The following is a 17,944-nucleotide window of genomic DNA, read 5'->3' as shown; positions in this document are numbered from 1 at the left end:
TCTACATCTGAGATATCACAATTCTACATGAAGTGTAAATGAGGGTTTTTGAAACAGGTCAATTGTAGATAGAACCTTATAGTTCTAAAAACTAACAGCTGCCTTGGAATTATAAGGTTCTATCTTCAAAAACAGAAAATGGAACAATGATTATCAAAGAATTTTAACAATTTACTGATACATACTGTTGGAATGTTCAATTTATATGATAAAAAGTGTCTTTTTATCGGTTAATATGTTAAATCTTCACTTGCTTCAGTCCCTCCTGCAGGTGATCTCTTTCTTTTATTCCCTCTCCGCCTGCATTTTCCTCTCTACAAGCACATTACAACACCATTAGAGCAACAAATACAGTCACATCCAAACAATGCCTTGCCAAACATCAGTTCAAAGTAGATTTTTATGCTAAGACTAGCGCTACCTAACGTTAGCTAGCATTAGCTAACATGACCCAATTCTGAAAGTTGTCTTCAGCAATCATTTCCATGATTCAACGTTAGCTAATGTTAGCTATCTGTCATTCCTGTGCAAAAAATGGATAATGCCAGCTAACATTAGCTAACGCAAGCTAACATTAATTTCAACAATTCAACAATCATTTCCTTGCCAAACATCATTTTAAACTTAATTTGAGTCATATTCTAACTAGTCTGAGAATATGATTCAAATCAAGTCAGAAGTTATCTTTGGCAAGGAAATGCCAAGCTAGCTAACGCAAGCTAACGCGTTCTAACGTTAGCTAATGCCAACGCTAACTTGTATCATATTCTAAGTCTAGTTACTGCAAGCTGACGCAAGCTAACGTTAGCTAGCATCAGCTAACATGACCCAATTCTGAAAGTTGTCTTCAGCAATCATTCTCAGACTAGTTACTGCTAGCGTTAGCTAACGCCTGCAGTTACTGCTAGCTAGTTACTGCTAGCTAACGTTAGCTAATGCTAGCAGTAACTAGTCTTAGAATATGAATCAAATCAAGTTGGAAATGAATTCTGGCAAGGAAATATCAAGCTAGCTCATGTTAGCTAAAGCGAGCTAACGCAAGCTAACGTTATGTAACACTAGCTAATGTTGGCAAGTGTTAGCTATCTGTCATTCCTGCAAAAAATAGCTAATGCTAGCTAACATTAGCTAATGCAAGCTAGCAAGAGGAGCAAACGTTAGCTAGCCTTAGCTAGCGTTAGCTATCTGTCATTCCTGTTTAAAAAATAATTAATGCTAGCTAACATTAGCTAACACAAGCTGACATAGCAATCATTTCCTTGATTCAACGTTAGCTAACATTAGCTATCTGTCATTCCTGTGCAAAAAATGGATTCTGCCAGCTAACATTAGCTAACGCAAGCTAACATTCATTCCAACAATTCAACAATCATTTCCTTGCCAAACATCATTTCAAACTTAATTTGAATCATATTCTAACTAGTCTGAGAATATGATTCAAATCAAGTCAGAAGTTATGTTTGGCAAGGAAATGTCAAGCTAGCTAACGCAAGCTAACGCTATCTAACGTTACCTAACATGACCCAATTCTGAAAGTTGTCTTCAGCAATCATTTTCTTGATTCAACGTTACCTAATGTTAGCTCTCTGTCATTCCTGTGCAAAAAATGGTTAATGCTAGCTAACATTAGCTAAAGCAAGCTGACATAGCAATCATTTCCTTGCCAAACATCATTTCCAACTTGAGTTGAATCATATTCTCAGACTAGTTACTTCTAGCATTAGTTAATGCCTGCAGTTACTTCTTGCGAGTTACTGCTAGCTAACGTTAGCTAAAGCTAGCAATAACTAGTCTTAGAATATGAATTAAATCAAGTCGGAAATGAATTTTGGCAAGGAAATATCAAGCTAGCTCATGTTAGCTAAAGCTAGCTAACACAGTCTAACGTTATGTAACATTCTCTAACGTTAGCTAGTGTATATATCTGTCATTCCTGCAGAAAATAGCTAATGCTAGCTAACATTAGCTAATGCAAGCTAGCAAGAGGAGCAAACGTTAGCTAGCGTTAGCTATCTGTCATTCCTGTGTAAAAAATAATTAATGCTAGCTAACATTAGCTAACACAAGCTGACATAGCAATCATTTCCTTGCCAAACATCATTTCCAACTCGAGTTGAATCGTATTCTCAGACTAGTTACTGCTAGCGTTAGTTAACGCCTGCAGTTACTGCTAGCTTGTTACTGCTAGCTAATTTTAGCTAATGCTAGCAGTAACTATCTTAGAATATGAATCAAATAAAGTCGGAAATGAATTTTGGCAAGGAAATATCAAGCTAGCTCATGTGAGCTAAAGCTAGCTAACGCAAGTTAACGTTATGTAACACTAGCTAACGTTGGCTAGTGTTAGCTATCTGTCAGTCCTGCAAAAAATAGCTAATGCTAGCTACCATTAGCTAACGCAAACTAGCAAGAGAAGCAAACGTTAGCTAGCGTTAGCTAGCGTTAGCTATCTGTCATTCCTGTGTAAAAAATAATTAATGCTAGCTAACACGAGCTGACATAGCAATCATTTCCTTGCCAAACATAATTTCCAACTTGAGTTGAATCGTATTCTCAGACTAGTTACTGCTAGCGTTAGTTAACACCTGCAGTTACTGCTAGCTTGTTACTGCTAGCTAATTTTAGCTAATGCTAGCAGTAACTATCTTAGAATATGAATCAAATAAAGTCGGAAATGAATTTTGGCAAGGAAATATCAAGCTAGCTCATGTTAGCTAAAGCTAGCTAACGCAATCTAACGTTATGTAACATTTGCTAACGTTAGCTAGTGTTAGCTATCTGTCATTCCTGCAGAAAATAACCAAACATCTTTTCCAACTTGAGTTGAATCATATTCTCAGACCTAGTTACTGCTAGCTAACGCAAGCTAATGATAACACCTACTTGTATCATATTCTAAGTCCAGTTACTGCTGGCTAACACAAGCAAACATTATCTAACGCTAGCTAACGTTAGCTAGTGTTAGTTCTCTGTCATTCCTGTGCTAAAAATAGCTAATGCTAGCTAACATTAGCTAACGCAAGCTGACATAGTAATCATGTCCTTGCCAACATCAAGCTAACACAAACTAATGTTAGCTAATGCTAACTTGTATCATATTCTAAGTCTAGGTACTGCTAGCTAATGTTGGCTAATGCTAGCAGTAACTGGTCTTAGTTAGTTGGAGATTAATTTTGGCAAGGAAATGTCAAACTAGCTAATGTTAGCTAAAGCTAGCTAGCGAGAGGAGTTAATGTTAGCTAACACAAGCTAACACCAACTAATGTTAGCTAACGCTTAAGCTAACTTGTATCATATTCTAAGTCTAGTTACTGCTAGCCAACGCAAGCTAACGTTAGGTAACGTTGGCTAGCGCTGGCTAACATTAGCTAGTGTTAGCTATCTGTCATTCCTGTGCCAAAAGTAGTTAACGTAGTAAATCATTTCCAGCTTGATTTGAATAATATTCTAATACCGGTTACTGCTAGCTAATGCAAGCTAATGCTGACGCTTACTTGTATCATATTCTAAGTCTCGCTACTGCTAGCTAACTTTATCTAACGCTAGCTAACGTTAGCTAGTGTTAGCTATCTGCCATTCATGTGCAAAAGATAGCTAATGCTAGCTAACATTAGCTATCTTTTGCAATGTTAACTAACCCTGGATAACGTTTGCTACTGTTAGCTGACGCTAATAATAACTTGTATCCTATTCTAAGTCTAGTTACTGCTAGCTAATGCAAGTTAATGTTAGCTAACTAAAATAAATAATAAATAATATCAAATAATAAATAATTAAATAATTTCCCAGTCTGGGATCATTAAAGTAATTCTATTTATCTATCTAACCCTGGCTAACGTTTGCTAGTGTTAGCTAACGCTAACGGTAACTTGTATCCTATTCTAAGTCTAGTTACTGCTAGCTAACGCAAGTTGATGTTAGCTAACCCCGGCTAACGTTTGCTAGTGTTAGCTATCGGTAACTTTTGTCTTATTCTAAGTCCAGTTTCTGCTAGCTAACACAAGTTAATGTTAGCTAACCCTGGCTAACGTTTGCTTGTGTTAGCTAACTGTCATTCTTGTGCCAAAAATAACTAATGCTAGCTAACATCAGCTAATGCAAGCTACCATAGTAAATTATTTCTAGAGTTACTGCTAGCTAACGCAAGTTAATGTTAGTTAACCCCGGCTAACGTTTGCTAGTGTTAGCTAACGGTAACTTTTGTCTTAATCTAAGTCCAGTTTCTGCTAGCTAACACAAGTTAATGCTAGCTAACCCTGGCTAACGTTTGCTAGTATTAGCTATTTGCCATTCATGTGCAAAAGATAGCTAATGCTAGCTAACATTAGCTAACGCAAGCTTACATTAGCTATTTTCTGCACAGTAATGACAGCTTCAGGTACACTTGTGAGGTTCTGGAGGGAAACAGTCTGCGAAACAGCAGATACTGAAGAAATCACAAGACCAAGCCTGCTTGCATACCTATCTGTACAATCTTCATTGAAGCAATGGCTAATAAGAAGTTGGCCGAAGATATTGAAGAAATCAAGAAGTCTCTGGGCTTCCTGTCACAGGAAATAACTCAAGTGGTAACTGAACAAAGAGGCCTAAAGGAATTGCTGGAGGAAATTAAACAACTGAAAGAGGTACAAGTTAAGGACAAGAAAATCGAACAACTGGAAAAAAGAATTGATGACTTGGAGCAGTATTCAAGGATGGATGACCTGTTGATATCAGGGCTTGAAATAAAACGCTCTTATGCACAGGCAGCAGCCAGTGGTGGGGGAGAGGAAAACCAGCTAAATCCTGCTTCAAATCCTGAATTACCAATGTTCGAACAACAGGTAATCAACTTCTTTGATAATAATGGCATTACAATAGACAGTAAGAACATTGCCGCTTGCCATACTTTGCCTCAGAAAGACCGCAAAAAGACAAATATCCTGATTCGCTTTGTCAACAGGAAGCACAAAATGGAGGTGCTTAGGAATGCCAGAAAATTAAAGGGAACGGGTGTTTATGTGAATGAGCACCTAACTAAGAGAAATGCTGCAATTGCAAGAGAAGCAAGGATTCTGAGGAAAGAAAGGAAGATTCAAGACACCTGGACAAGAAACTGTAGAGTTTTCATCAAGCTGAACGGACCTCGTGAAGAAGCAAAAGTGATCGCTGTCAAGGATATAACAGAGCTGGATCAATACAAATGACTGAATATTGCTGTGTATCACCCAGATTGAAAGAAGTCAACGCTATGAAACACAATAAACTGGATATATGACACAACCAGACAACACAGTAAGAGCAGATTCTGGTCATTCTGATTATGAAAATCTGCAATTTAAAACGTTCGATTATACAGAGTATAAACCACAAGACATGCAAAATGATCTTGATCCAGAGAACAATTTTTATACAAAAATAAAGAATACTTGTGAATACTTTACCGAGGACCATTTTGAGGCCCAAATGAATCTCAGAGATTCATTGTCCATTATACATTTCAACTGTAGGAGTCTTAATACACATTTTTCTAAGATCTTAGATTGTTTAGCACAAACAAAAAATACATTTTCTGCAATAGCAATCTCAGAGACATGGCTTGGCTATGAAGAGCAATCTTCCTTGTACCAAATAGAAGGATATAATGCGTTCTTCAAAAGTAGAAATTGTCAAAAAGGCGGGGGAGTAGCATTGTACATTGATCAGAACTTGAGAAGTAAACTTGTCAGTAGGAAGTGTCTAATCCTGGATAATATCATGGAATGTGTTACAGTAGAGATTGAGATTGAAAAGTCAAGAAATGCCATAATAAGTTGTGTGTATTGAAAACCAGGGTCCTGTATGGAAAAGTTTCAGGAAACAATGATTGATCTGTATGAGGATATAAATAGTAAAAGGCTCTTTGTCTGTGGAGATTTCAATGTTGATCTGCTCAATCCTCAAAAACAAAATACTGTTCCAGAATTTATTCACTCCATGTACAGTTTATGCTTGTATCCATCCATAACAAGACCAACTCGAATAACAAAAAGCAGTGCAACCCTGATTGATAACATATTCACTAATGCTACAGAAAGTGAAATAACAAGTGGAGTTTTAATTACTGATATATCCGACCATCTACCAGTCTTTACAGTAATAAAGAGAGTTATCAAATCAGTAACAGAAAACAAAAAAATCATAGTAAAAAGGTTAAAATCTCAAGAGGCTATTTCTAGACTAAAGAATGAACTAAAGGAACAAAACTGGGATAATGTTTATGTAGACGATGTAAATATTGCATATGATGCATTTCTCAAAATATTTATGACTTTGTATGAAAAACATTGCCCTCTAGTTAGTAAAGTAATGAACCATAAATGTACAGAAAAGCCCTGGTTTACTAGGGGTATTCAAAAAGCATGTAAGAGAAAGAATAAACTGTACAAAGACTTCTTGAGAAAGAGGACAAAAGAGGCAGAATGTACTTATAAGCAATACAAGAACAGATTAACTAGTATTATAAGATCAAGTCAAATGAACTATTATGGAGAAGAATAAAAGTAACATTAAAAATACTTGGAGTGTTTTAAACAAACTAATCAAAAAGGGAAATCAAAATGCTGACATTCCAACTGAATTCCTAACAAACGATAGAACTTTGATCAATCAACCCAATGAAATTGTAAATCAGTTTAACCAATATTTCACGAATATTGGCCCTAAACTGGCTAAAGAAATAGTCAACACTAATCAAGTTGATGCTTTAAGCAAAATACCAACCACTGATAAAACTATATTTATTCAAGCTACTGATGAAAATGAAATAATTTCAGTGGTCAAAAACTGCAAGACTAAGACGTCAGCTGACTGGAATGGACTGGACATGTCAGTATTAAAAGACATTATTGAATGTGTTGTCAAACCAATCTCGTACATTTTTAATCTTTCTTTACAATCGGGGGTTTTCCCAGAAAAAATGAAGATGGCTAAAGTGATGCCTATCCACAAGGCTGGTGATAAACATGAATTCACTCATTATAGACCCATTTCCATTCTGTCACAGTTTTCTAAGATACTGGAGAAGATATTCCATAAAAGATTATTCAGTTATGTAGATAAGCAAAGTATTCTTTGTGAACAGCAGTATGGTTTTAGACCTAATAGGACCACTACCTTAGCATTAGTGGACCTTGTAGAAAAAATATCAAATGCCATAGACAACAAACAATATGCTGTTGGTGTGTTCTTAGACCTCACCAAAGCTTTTGATACAGTGAATCATGAATTGCTACTCCAAAAACTTTACAGATATGGGATGAGAGGAGTGGCCTTTTCTTGGCTCCAGACTTATTTGAAGAATAGATCTCAGTATGTCCACATCAATGGCACTGATTCCCAGTTGCTGACAGTGACCTGCGGCCTCCCACAGGGGGCAGTGTTGGGTCCTTTTCTGTTTCTTATGTATATTAATGACCTTTGCTTAGTTTCAAAAACATTAAACCTTATTTTATTCGCTGATGACACCATCATGCTTAGTTGTGGTAAAAATGTAGAAACATTAATTGATATAGTAGAAAAACAATTATTTTTGTTAAAGAAGTGGTTTGATTCAAATAAGTTAACCCTCAATTTAAACAAAACCAAATTTATAGTTTTTGGAAATCGTGCCATTGATGTTCATAGAAATGTAATAATTAATGACACTGAGATAGAACGAGTGGATGAAATAACATTTCTTGGAGAACTTTTACAAAATAAGCTCAGCTGGAAGCCCCATATAAACCACATCAAGGCAAAACTATGTAAATCTCTTGCAATAATATCTAAAGTCAAAGAACTTTTACATGAAAAAATGTATATATTTTATACTGTTCCCTGGTCCTTCCTTACATGACCTATGGTCTGGAAGTTTGGGGGAACACTTATAAAACTAATCTTAATCCAATTACTATAATTCAAAAAAGAGCGATCCGCATTGTGAATAAAGTGGCTTACAGGGAACATACAAATGAGTTTTTCATCAAGCTAAAAGCATTAAAATTAAAGGACTTGGTTGACTTTAAAACAGCACAATTTATGTACAACATAAGCCATAACAAGTTACCTGTGCATATTCAGGGATTATTCCAAAAACGAGACTGTGGTTATAATTTCCGAAAGGAAGAAATGTTTAAAAAAACATATGTGAGAACAAGTGCAAAGCAGCATTGTGTTTCTTTTGTTGGGATTAATGTCTGGAGTAAATTGGGCCAAGAGCAAAAAGACTGTAAAACTTTAATTCAATTTAAAACTCTTTTGAAGATATCATTTATAAAAACATATGTTGAGAATGGATGCTAAGGATGCAAAAATTAAGAAGATTCTTTCTTTTCTTCTTTGGGACGATCTGAAAATAAAAAATGTATGAGTGCATGCATAAGACAAGGGCAGCTTCTATTGTTTATGTGTGTAAATACACTGGGATAGGAGCAATAAGCTTAGCTTCTGCCTATTCCACTTCAGACTTGATGTTTATCTATGTCTTTATCTGTTAAATGTTTAAATGTCTGAATAAATCAAAATAAATCTGAATCTGAATCTGAGTCTCTGTCACTTGGTTCTGTGGCAGAGGTCGGGAACCAACGTCCAATGTTTTCTGATTGATTTATTAGGTATAAATTGTATTTGTTTCTTTGCACAGTAAAACAAAGCAGCAGAAACACAGCAAGAACAAAAAGCAGACTGTGCAGCTGAGATTCAGAAAAGCCCTCCAAGCTTCAAACAGGAATCGGACCTCAAAAGTTCTGACGTCCAAATCCAAAAGTCCTCTAATATAGAAACCTGGTCACAAGTTGACATTGGATCAAACAGCAAGCGTAAGGTGGCCCACAGGAAACAGCAACAACATCCAATAAAATAAAGATGAAGTGATAAATCCAACAAGAGGTTTGTGTGTGTTCTCAGATGTTGTGGTCCTCTTTCACACACACCAACATCCTGTGGCTCACTCTCAGTGTGTGAGGAGAGTGGCAGAGGTGAAGAGGTTCAGGGAGAACAGGGAGAAGCAGCCTGATGGACAGATTGTGTTTCTGTGTATGAGAGTCATGTCATGTCCATGTTTGCATGCTGAAAGAGGATGTGCTGCTCTGACCCCCCTCCTCCTTTCAGGGTGGAGCCTGCTGGAGTCCGATGGTTGACACCAGGTCTGAGGAAGTGTGAGTGTCTTTTTACTGTCATTCATCAAAACACTGTGACATCACTCATTCACATCTGTGATGTCATCATCACACTGATGATGACACATTAATAACTGCAGCTGTGTTGTGTCTTTTTCTCTCCATCAGATTCCTGTGAGCTCACAGTCGACACAAACACAGTCAGCAGAGAGATCAAACTGTCTGACAACAACAGGAAGATGACACTTGTGGAGGAGGATCAGTCATATCCTGATCATCCAGAGAGGTTTGAGTGGCCTCAGCTGCTGTGTAGAACTGTTCTGACTGGTCGCTGTTACTGGGAGGTCGAGTGGAGCGGATGGGTTCGTATATCAGTGAGTTACAGAAGAATCAGAAGGAAAGGAGACAGTGAAGACTGTTGGTTTGGACTGAATGATCAGTCCTGGAGTCTGTGGTGCTATGATGATGGTCGTTACTCTGTCAGTCACAATAACAGACAAACACTCATCTCCTCCTCCTCTTCTTCCTCCTCCACCTCCTCCTCCACCTCCTCCTCCTCCTCCACCTCCTCCTCCTCCTCCTCCTCCTCCTCCTCCTCCTCCTCCCCTGGTAGAGTAGCAGTGTATGTGGACTGTCCTGCTGGCACTCTGTCCTTCTACAGAGTCTCCTCTGACTCACTGATCCACCTCCACACCTTCAACACCACATTCACTGAACCTCTTTATCCTGGATTTGGACTCTCCTGGCTCAGTTCTGGTTCTGGTTCCTCAGTGCGTCTGTGTGGTGTTTAGTGTGCAGAGTCTCCTCCTGTCACAGAAACATTGTCAGTGCTGAACAGTTGAGTCTGTACAGGATCACAGTCACATCAATCTTTCAGCTTCTTGGAATAAATTCATCAGTCAACTTTGTACAAAATGATTCAAACTGATTGAAAAGATTCTTCATTTCCATTTGAAACTTCTTCTTCCATTAAATTGTGGATTAAATTGCGTTGACTTGTACTTTCTGTCATGTGTTGTTTTGAATTCTGGCTCTTGTTCCAATAAAATCCACAACTATTAGTGAAATGTAAGAAAGAGAAAACATTGAGTCGTCTGCAGCTTTAATTGTAAAGAATCATTGTGAACAAAGTTGTAAATGGACAGTAAAATCTGATCAAATGTACTCGACACTCCACCTGAAACACTCTGACTTGTTTCATGTGTTTCTAATGATGAAACTAAAAGTTTGATGGTGTTGGTTAACACATGTAATTCTGTCCGTAGTGACAGAGTCAGAAACTGCACAACATCTCTTCATTTCTGTCTGATTATTCTATGAGAAGAAAACACATTTGAATGACAATCATTGTGTTTCTCTCAGTGTTTTGTGGCTGTTGAAGTCCGGCTGTATTTTCAGGACGTTTGTTGGATTTGAATCTGGTCCGTCAAACTAAACAGCTGTGAGAAAAGTCTTTCTCTGTCTGAGCCGGTTGGCTGAAGATGTTTGGAAGTCTGAGAGCCGGATGAAATACTGAAACACTTTCACACATCACAAACTAAACTGTCCTCGTGAAGTTTTGAAACAAGTGCTGAAGAGATTTGAGCTCATGTTTGATGCTTCTGAACGTTGATGTTCAGAGCAAAGAGTCCAAAACTTGTACAAATGATTCCCTTTAGTTTCAATCTGACTTTGTTTGTGAAACCATCAGCTGACGAGTTTATAATCAGACTGAAAGATGTCGCACAGCATCACTGAAATGTTTCTCCTCTGATAAAGTAGCTCAATATAACAACATCAAATATTTACAATATTAATGAGGTAAGAAGACATTTTGTTCCAACAGAACACTGTTTGAAGCCAGAGAGGTGGCAGGGTCCGCCACATATAAACCCAGTGAAACAGTATAAAGTGTGTTGTCCTTTAAGGTCACTTTGTTTCTTCAGTCATGAAAACAAAGAGAGTTTGTTTCTTTAGTTTGTTGATCAGCTGATGAAGATCTTTGTCTGCTCCTTGTTGTTTCTTCCACTAAACTACAGACTGCTCCTTTAAACTTTCTTTCCTGGCAGCAGAAATCCAGTGAAGAACAAAAACTTTGACTTGATTTTAGAAAATATGTGAAACAAGTATTATTCTGTGTGATTGCAGCACAGCGAGCACAACTTCAACTCCTCTTTTTATTTCATTATTCTGACTCGTTTCAGGATAAAAGAGGTTTTTTTTAATCTTCTTGAAGCTGAAACATGTTTTCTTTGAGAGAAGGAAGAATTAAAACCTAAAAGCAAAAGAGAATGAGTGTAACAGTTTGCTGAGACATGAATTGATGGTGAAATGAAAGCAGGTGGCAGCACAGAATCAGTGGGACTCAGAGATCTTCTGTCCTGACGACTCTCATCAATCTGTATGTGACTCATTTGTTTAACACTCAACATTCAATCATTCATTTTCTCTTCATTTCTTTTGTTCAACGCTTTAAGTTCTCACCAAATCTGTTCAATGCTTCAATATGTGTGTGAATCAATAAGTCATGTAGTGATTATGGGTCGTTCCAACCAGCCAACTCACCCACAATCCAGAACTTTTCCCGCTTCTCCAGAACACTTCATGTAGAAACTTCAATGAACTGAATGTGATCGTGCAGCTGAACTCCAAATACTTTTGAACTTGTGGTTGAGTTTTCAACTTTGACTCTTTCAACTCAATCATTTCAGGACAAAACAACTATTTGGATGTTCCAAGTTGTCATGAATTGGCAGGTCCTGGGTCAGTCGGTGTGGAGCGACCCGTATCTACAGAACATCTAAATATCTTATTTTACTCTGCCTTTACTGATGTTCTGAAAATAACACACGTGTCATACTTTCCATACCACTTCACTTTTTATATTTCAACACTTTGAGCTGAAAAACATTCAGGACGTGAAATCAAACGTCTGTGAAGCTTTATTTAACAAGATGTGTGTCACTCACATGTTGATGTTTCTGCTTGTTTTATGTGTTTTTATAACCGTGATGAGAAGAAACAAAAACCTGTGATGGTGTTCATAAACTCATCTGATGGTTTCCATGGTGACATAATAAACAGATGGATGTTTTATTACAGAAACAGAATATTAACAGCTGATTAGAATACCAAACAAACAAGTGTGTATTATGATGTATATATTCATTAAAGTGTCTCATTGTGCTGACGTGGTGTTTTTCTGCTCTTCACTTCATGTTATTTATTGTTTTCAGTCTTTCTACTGTTGTGAATTCTGACAACACATGTGACACGTTTGCAGCAGTTTGATGACTTTTACTTTGAAAATACTCAGGCAGGAAGAATGAAAGAGGTGAAAGCTGCTTTTAGAAGCAGGTGAGCATCATCCCAGATGGTCTACTAGACCATCTGGGATGATGCTCACCTGCTTTCACCTCTTTCATTCACAACATGGAGACGGTTGCTGTGTCGGCTGACATCACATCACACCTTCATGAGCTCCAGTTAAAGCTGCAGGGCCGGAACCATTCAGCGGCCCGTTGGATGACAGAACTTTTCAAAGGAGGTGACACAGACGTTGAGGTGGGCTCATGTGGGATCTCTGCAGCTGGAGCTCATTGATCTGTGAGGAAGTGATGCATGAAGAGCATTTAGAGGCCACTGACCTGCTGCTTTCTGGCTGCTGCACACTGTTTTCATGCTCTAACCAAAGCAGCACTGCACACCTGGACCACGTTTGGACCCGCTGACGGCTGCCAGTGGGCTTTTTCCACCCACCGTCAACAATATGAAGAACGAGTGTGGTTCCAGGCTCACAGGTGAACACCTACAGATCTGCATGAGAACGGCAGCGACTCCATTCAGCCCAGATTGAAATCAGTGGCAGGACCATCACATGCCCATTCCTCTCAGGAAGACAAGTCAAAGAAAAGAAGCACATATTCATTTGCACTTTTTATTGACTGTTTTCTCAACATGTTTTGAGCTGAAATGTCGTCCTGAACTTCTTCAGGCTGGAACTTGTTGAAGTGAAGCGTAAAAAAAGCTTATTGGGAGCTGTTTGCACTTTGGATTGATTTCATACTGAGCTTTGTGTTTTCTGTCACTTGAAATAAAGGCCTGAAATGAATTCTCCTGGGACGACTTTTATTGATGGTAGAATATCTGCTTGATGAGTGTCCAAGTGTTGGACAGTGAATGTGGGGAAGGAAGGCTGTAAGACACAAGCTGGACTTTGTGAGGTTCTGACCTTTTACTGGGAGGAGATGTTACTAACTGGACCTCAGAGAGAAACCACATGACAATAAAGCTTTCATTGATTCAATCAGTCAACTGACTGAGGCATTGGAACTAGATGTGCTCAAAGAGAATCACACTCCCCCACCCACAGAAATGGTACATTCCGGGGGCGGGGCCACTGCAGTGCACCTGATCAGCCACCTGTAGCCACACACACACACACACACACAGACACAGACGCAGGTGGGAAACAGCTGGAGAAGTGATGGATGAAAGGAATTTGGTGTGTTTGAATGATGGCAGAGGAACCAGGGTGAACATTACTGCAGGTGCTGAGTCAGCATTAGACATGACTCTAGAAAGAGAGGAAGCACAATGAGTCAGTGTCCAGGTGTGTTAGACAGGAGGGAAGAAACAGGTGAAGCAAGTGATGATGAAGCCTTTACATTGGCAGACATGACGAGGGCCATCAATACATCAGAACCAACCTCTCCTGGGATAGATAGGATTTGCTATGTGAGGCTAAAACACCTGGAGGAAGGAGCGTTATCAAAGCTGCTGCAACTTTATACCAACATATGGAAAGAGGGAAGATTAGCAAGTGCATGGAAAGAAAGAGGCAGCAGTGATTCCTGGAAGAAAACCTGGAGAGGATCCTTCACAGCCCTTCACCAGCTACACACCAACAGCACTAACATCACATGTGTATAGAGGATGATAACACAGAGGTTATCATATGATCCTGACAAGAGAGAAATGCTGCTGCTGCTGCTGCTGCTGCTGCTGCTGCTGCTGGCACTGATTATCAAAGTGCTTTTAGAAAAGGAAGAAACACAATGGATGCAGTGATGAGGCTGCAAACTGAGAGAAGAAGGCAAATAAAGAGCCAGTAGTTGAGTGTTTGTTGATGCTGAACAAGCCTTTGACATGATGTGGAAGGAAGGATTGTTAATAAAGCTGTGCAACATGGCTGTGAGAGGGAGGGAGGGAGGGAGGGAGGGAGGGAGGGCTTTTCATTGGATAAAGGATTTCTTCTTCTCTGTGTGGAAGGAAAATACAGGTACCAGTTGGATCACATTGATCAGATCAGTGTGCAGCTGAGAATGAGACTCCTGGAGGTGGTGTGATCAGTCCGTTACTCTTCACTATGATGATCCATGATCATCCGTGTTCTCTAAAGTAGCAGCAGATACAGGCAGCTCACTCTCTGTGGATGATGATGGGGCCTCGTGGAAAAGAGGAAGGAATGTGGCGCATGTCATTGTCAAAGTGCCAGGGGCTGTTGATGAGCTGGTGGAGTGGGGTTGTGATCGGGCTGCCGCTTCTCTGAGGAGAAAACCCAGACACTTTATTTCAGCAGGAAAACAAGAGAGGAAGGAATGAAACTAAGGATGTGTGGGAACCACTCACAAAGAGTTTGGGAGCAGTGTTTGATTCACGGCTAACACGGCCAGCAGCTCATATTGGCAGAATGAAAGAAAAAAGTCATGGAGGTGTTGAGATGTCTGACAGGTTGCTGGGCACTGAGAAGAATCTCTGTGGCTGTGATTAGATCTGTGTGTGTGTGTGTGTGTGATTATGGCAGTATTGCCTCTGGATCAGCTGCCTGCCAGGTCTCATGTGAAGAAGCTGGATGTGATTCAGGCACTGAGAGTTTGCAGTGGGGCTTTAAAACACCTCCAGTACCTGCTGCTGTACAGGTAGAGATGGAGAGATGCCACTGGGGCTGAGGAGGAAGCAGCTGATGGGGAATTACTGGCCACATTTGCAGGGACACAGTGATTCTCACCCCACAAAACAAGTTGTGCAGGAGTGCTGGGAGAATGGGAAGAGTGGGGAATGATGTGGCAGATGAACTGGGAGTCTTAGCAGTGAGGAGAAGCCCCACAGTGGTGTGTCCACAGACCATCACCACCATGGTTGACTGGGTGGCCACAAACAGACTGCTGAACAGAAAAGGAAAAGCTCCAACAGACAAACTTGGTAAGTGCTGTTAAATATCATGTCACAGTGATTCTATGCTGATATATACAGATGGAGCTACAGAACCTGAGACAGCAGTGGCAGGATTTGGGGCGGCTGAACCAGCAAAGGGAACTGGGAGAAACAGAAGAACATGAAACACGCTGGAGATGCTGCAGTGTTGCTGGAGTTCAGATGGTGGAAGAGTCCAGACACAACAAGGTACTGATGGGCTCACAGTCTTCATCGCTTCTGGCAGCTTGAAATCAGTCAGTCATTCCAACGGCCGTCAGGACGTTTGATATGAAGTTCTTCAGTCACTTACAAGAAGAGTGAACAGAGGAGGTCCGCTTAGATTGATGTGGAACCAGCATGGAGGGCTGAGGGGGAATAATGAGAGGGCAGGTGAGTTAGCAAAGAGGGCGCTAAGGAAAGGAAGGATAGAAATGGAAGTGAGCATCAGTGAGGCTGCAGGTGAAGAGTGTCGTCTGGGGGAAAACCAAGCAAATGTGGCAAGAGAGGTGAGACAGAGAGGGCAAAGGGAGGCAGCATCAGGATCACCTGGGCAGGTACGGGAACAGGAGACAGGAAGTGGTGATGATGAGCTGAAGGCTGGACCACTGTACACTGAAGAATCACTGAAACTGGCAGCAAGCATCAGACAGGACTGTGTGGGAGGAGTCAGGAAGAGGAGGAGGAGTCTGGATCAGGTACTTCTGAGCTGTAGGGCAGGTATGAGGCCCCCACAGGTGAGGAGGAGTGTGTGTGTGTGTTTTATACTGACAGTTTTTCTTTTTACAGTCCAGATTGTGATGGAAGCACATTTCTGACTGTCAGTGTGAAAACAAAGATCCTGTCAGTCATCATCTCTCTTAATAATGATTCATATAAAAACAGATCCCAAACCTTTGACTCTGGAGTCTGTTATCACAAAGAACAAGTGAAAAGTCCTCATGAAGGTGAAGCAGCTCAGGACAAAGAGCTCAACAAGGAAGAAGACTGAGCACAAGTTCTCAGGTTGTGAGTTCAATCCTCAGAGGAAACAAGGATTCTGCTGAGCTGTCCCATCAAAAAGGCCTTCAAATGCTTTAAAGATGAAAACATCCCCACAGATCAGCTGGGATTTGATCCCTGAACCTCAGCTATCAACAACAGCAGCATCTGATCTCACTCAGCTGTTTCTCTGCACAGCTGCTTCACTCCACAGAACCTATAACATGAAGAAATGTGCAGCAGAGCAATCATTTGGTTTCTCCAATCTAAAGATGAACAGAGGATTGAACCCAAAACCTCCCAGTCTGAAGGCTGCAGTGCAACAAGCACTTACAAGCATGAAAACATCATTTCAGCTTCCATCTTAAATTCTGCTTCCATCTGGTGCTTCTTTGTAAACAGGTGGAAACCAGGTGAGCATCATCACAGGTTGTATAGTCTGAGGGTTTTCTGTTCCAATGTGATAAAAACACATTTGTTTTTTATCACAGCAGCTAAATCACACAGACAAATATATTCAAGGATATTCACTGAACATGTGGCGTATTTAATAATGAATCGTGTCCACATCAGCTGTGAAAACATTGTGCCAAGACTTCTGATGAGATCTTTACTTTTCTTTACTTCCACACTGAATATTCAGCATTATTTCACATCAGTAACAGTTTGGCTGTGGAAGAAGAAAGTCCTCTGTGGTGACGTCACTAACAGTGTGAAGAGGGAGAGACAGCCCCCAGACTCCCTTATGAAATGTCTCCATTTAGTGAGTTTCTGAGTCAGGAGACACTTTCTAACCTCCTGAAACGCTGTTTGTGATGATTCTTCATTATTCGGGCCTTCTTGTAAATTCGGCATGTGTTAGCTCGTTGTGGGTCGTGCTGCAGCCCCCTCAGTCTAACAGGAAGACTCCCAGTCAGTCACACGCCTCTCTGGCTGTTTCCTCCTCACAGTTTACTTTCACGTTCTCTGACAGAAGTGTCGCAGATAGTTTTCTCCGTCTGAACCTCCAGCTGAAGGTAATGTAATGAATCTGACATGTTCGACTCGCTAACAAAAGCTCTACTTTTCATTGTTACACCGGAAACAGCACAAAAACTGAAGCTCGGTTGTTTATTTCTTCAAACTGACAAGTTTAAACTGGGAGCGTCCGGACACACATCCGCCATTTTGTGTCTTCCTGAATGAGCCTGTGGAGGAGGCCGAGACGAGCCGCCGCTCTCCCGCTGTGTGACGCACTAAACGCGGCTGCAGAGCAGCTGTTGGTGTCGGTGAATAATCTGTGGTTGTATTTACAGTCCAGGACTGATGAGGAGGCAGTAAGAGGACATCCAGGAGTCTGAAGCTTTATTTAATGAATACAAATATAACTTCATCACTGAGCAGCAGTCAGCAGGAACACGTCGGCTCTCAGTGTCAGTACTTAAAGTGCCCGTTACGTTACTTGAGTACTTCTGCTCCTGATTACTTCTCAGAGGAAGAGATTCTAATTTTGACTTTGCAGATAAATGTTTTAAATAAACAACAGATGACCAGATTGACTCTTTCAGATTAAAAGATATCAGAGAAACGTGTGTGTTGACTCCACCACAGCGTCATGACGTCATCTATTGGACTGATCCAAGTCCAGCAGCTGATGTTCTGACAGGAGACGTGACGTCAGTGAGAGGCGTCAT

Source organism: Sparus aurata, chromosome 24 (genome assembly GCF_900880675.1).
Source record: "Sparus aurata chromosome 24, fSpaAur1.1, whole genome shotgun sequence".
In the NCBI taxonomy this organism is placed as follows: Eukaryota; Metazoa; Chordata; class Actinopteri; order Spariformes; family Sparidae; genus Sparus; species Sparus aurata.
The sequence above is the reverse complement of the archived record's forward strand: the minus strand, read 5'-3'. Positions refer to the sequence as shown.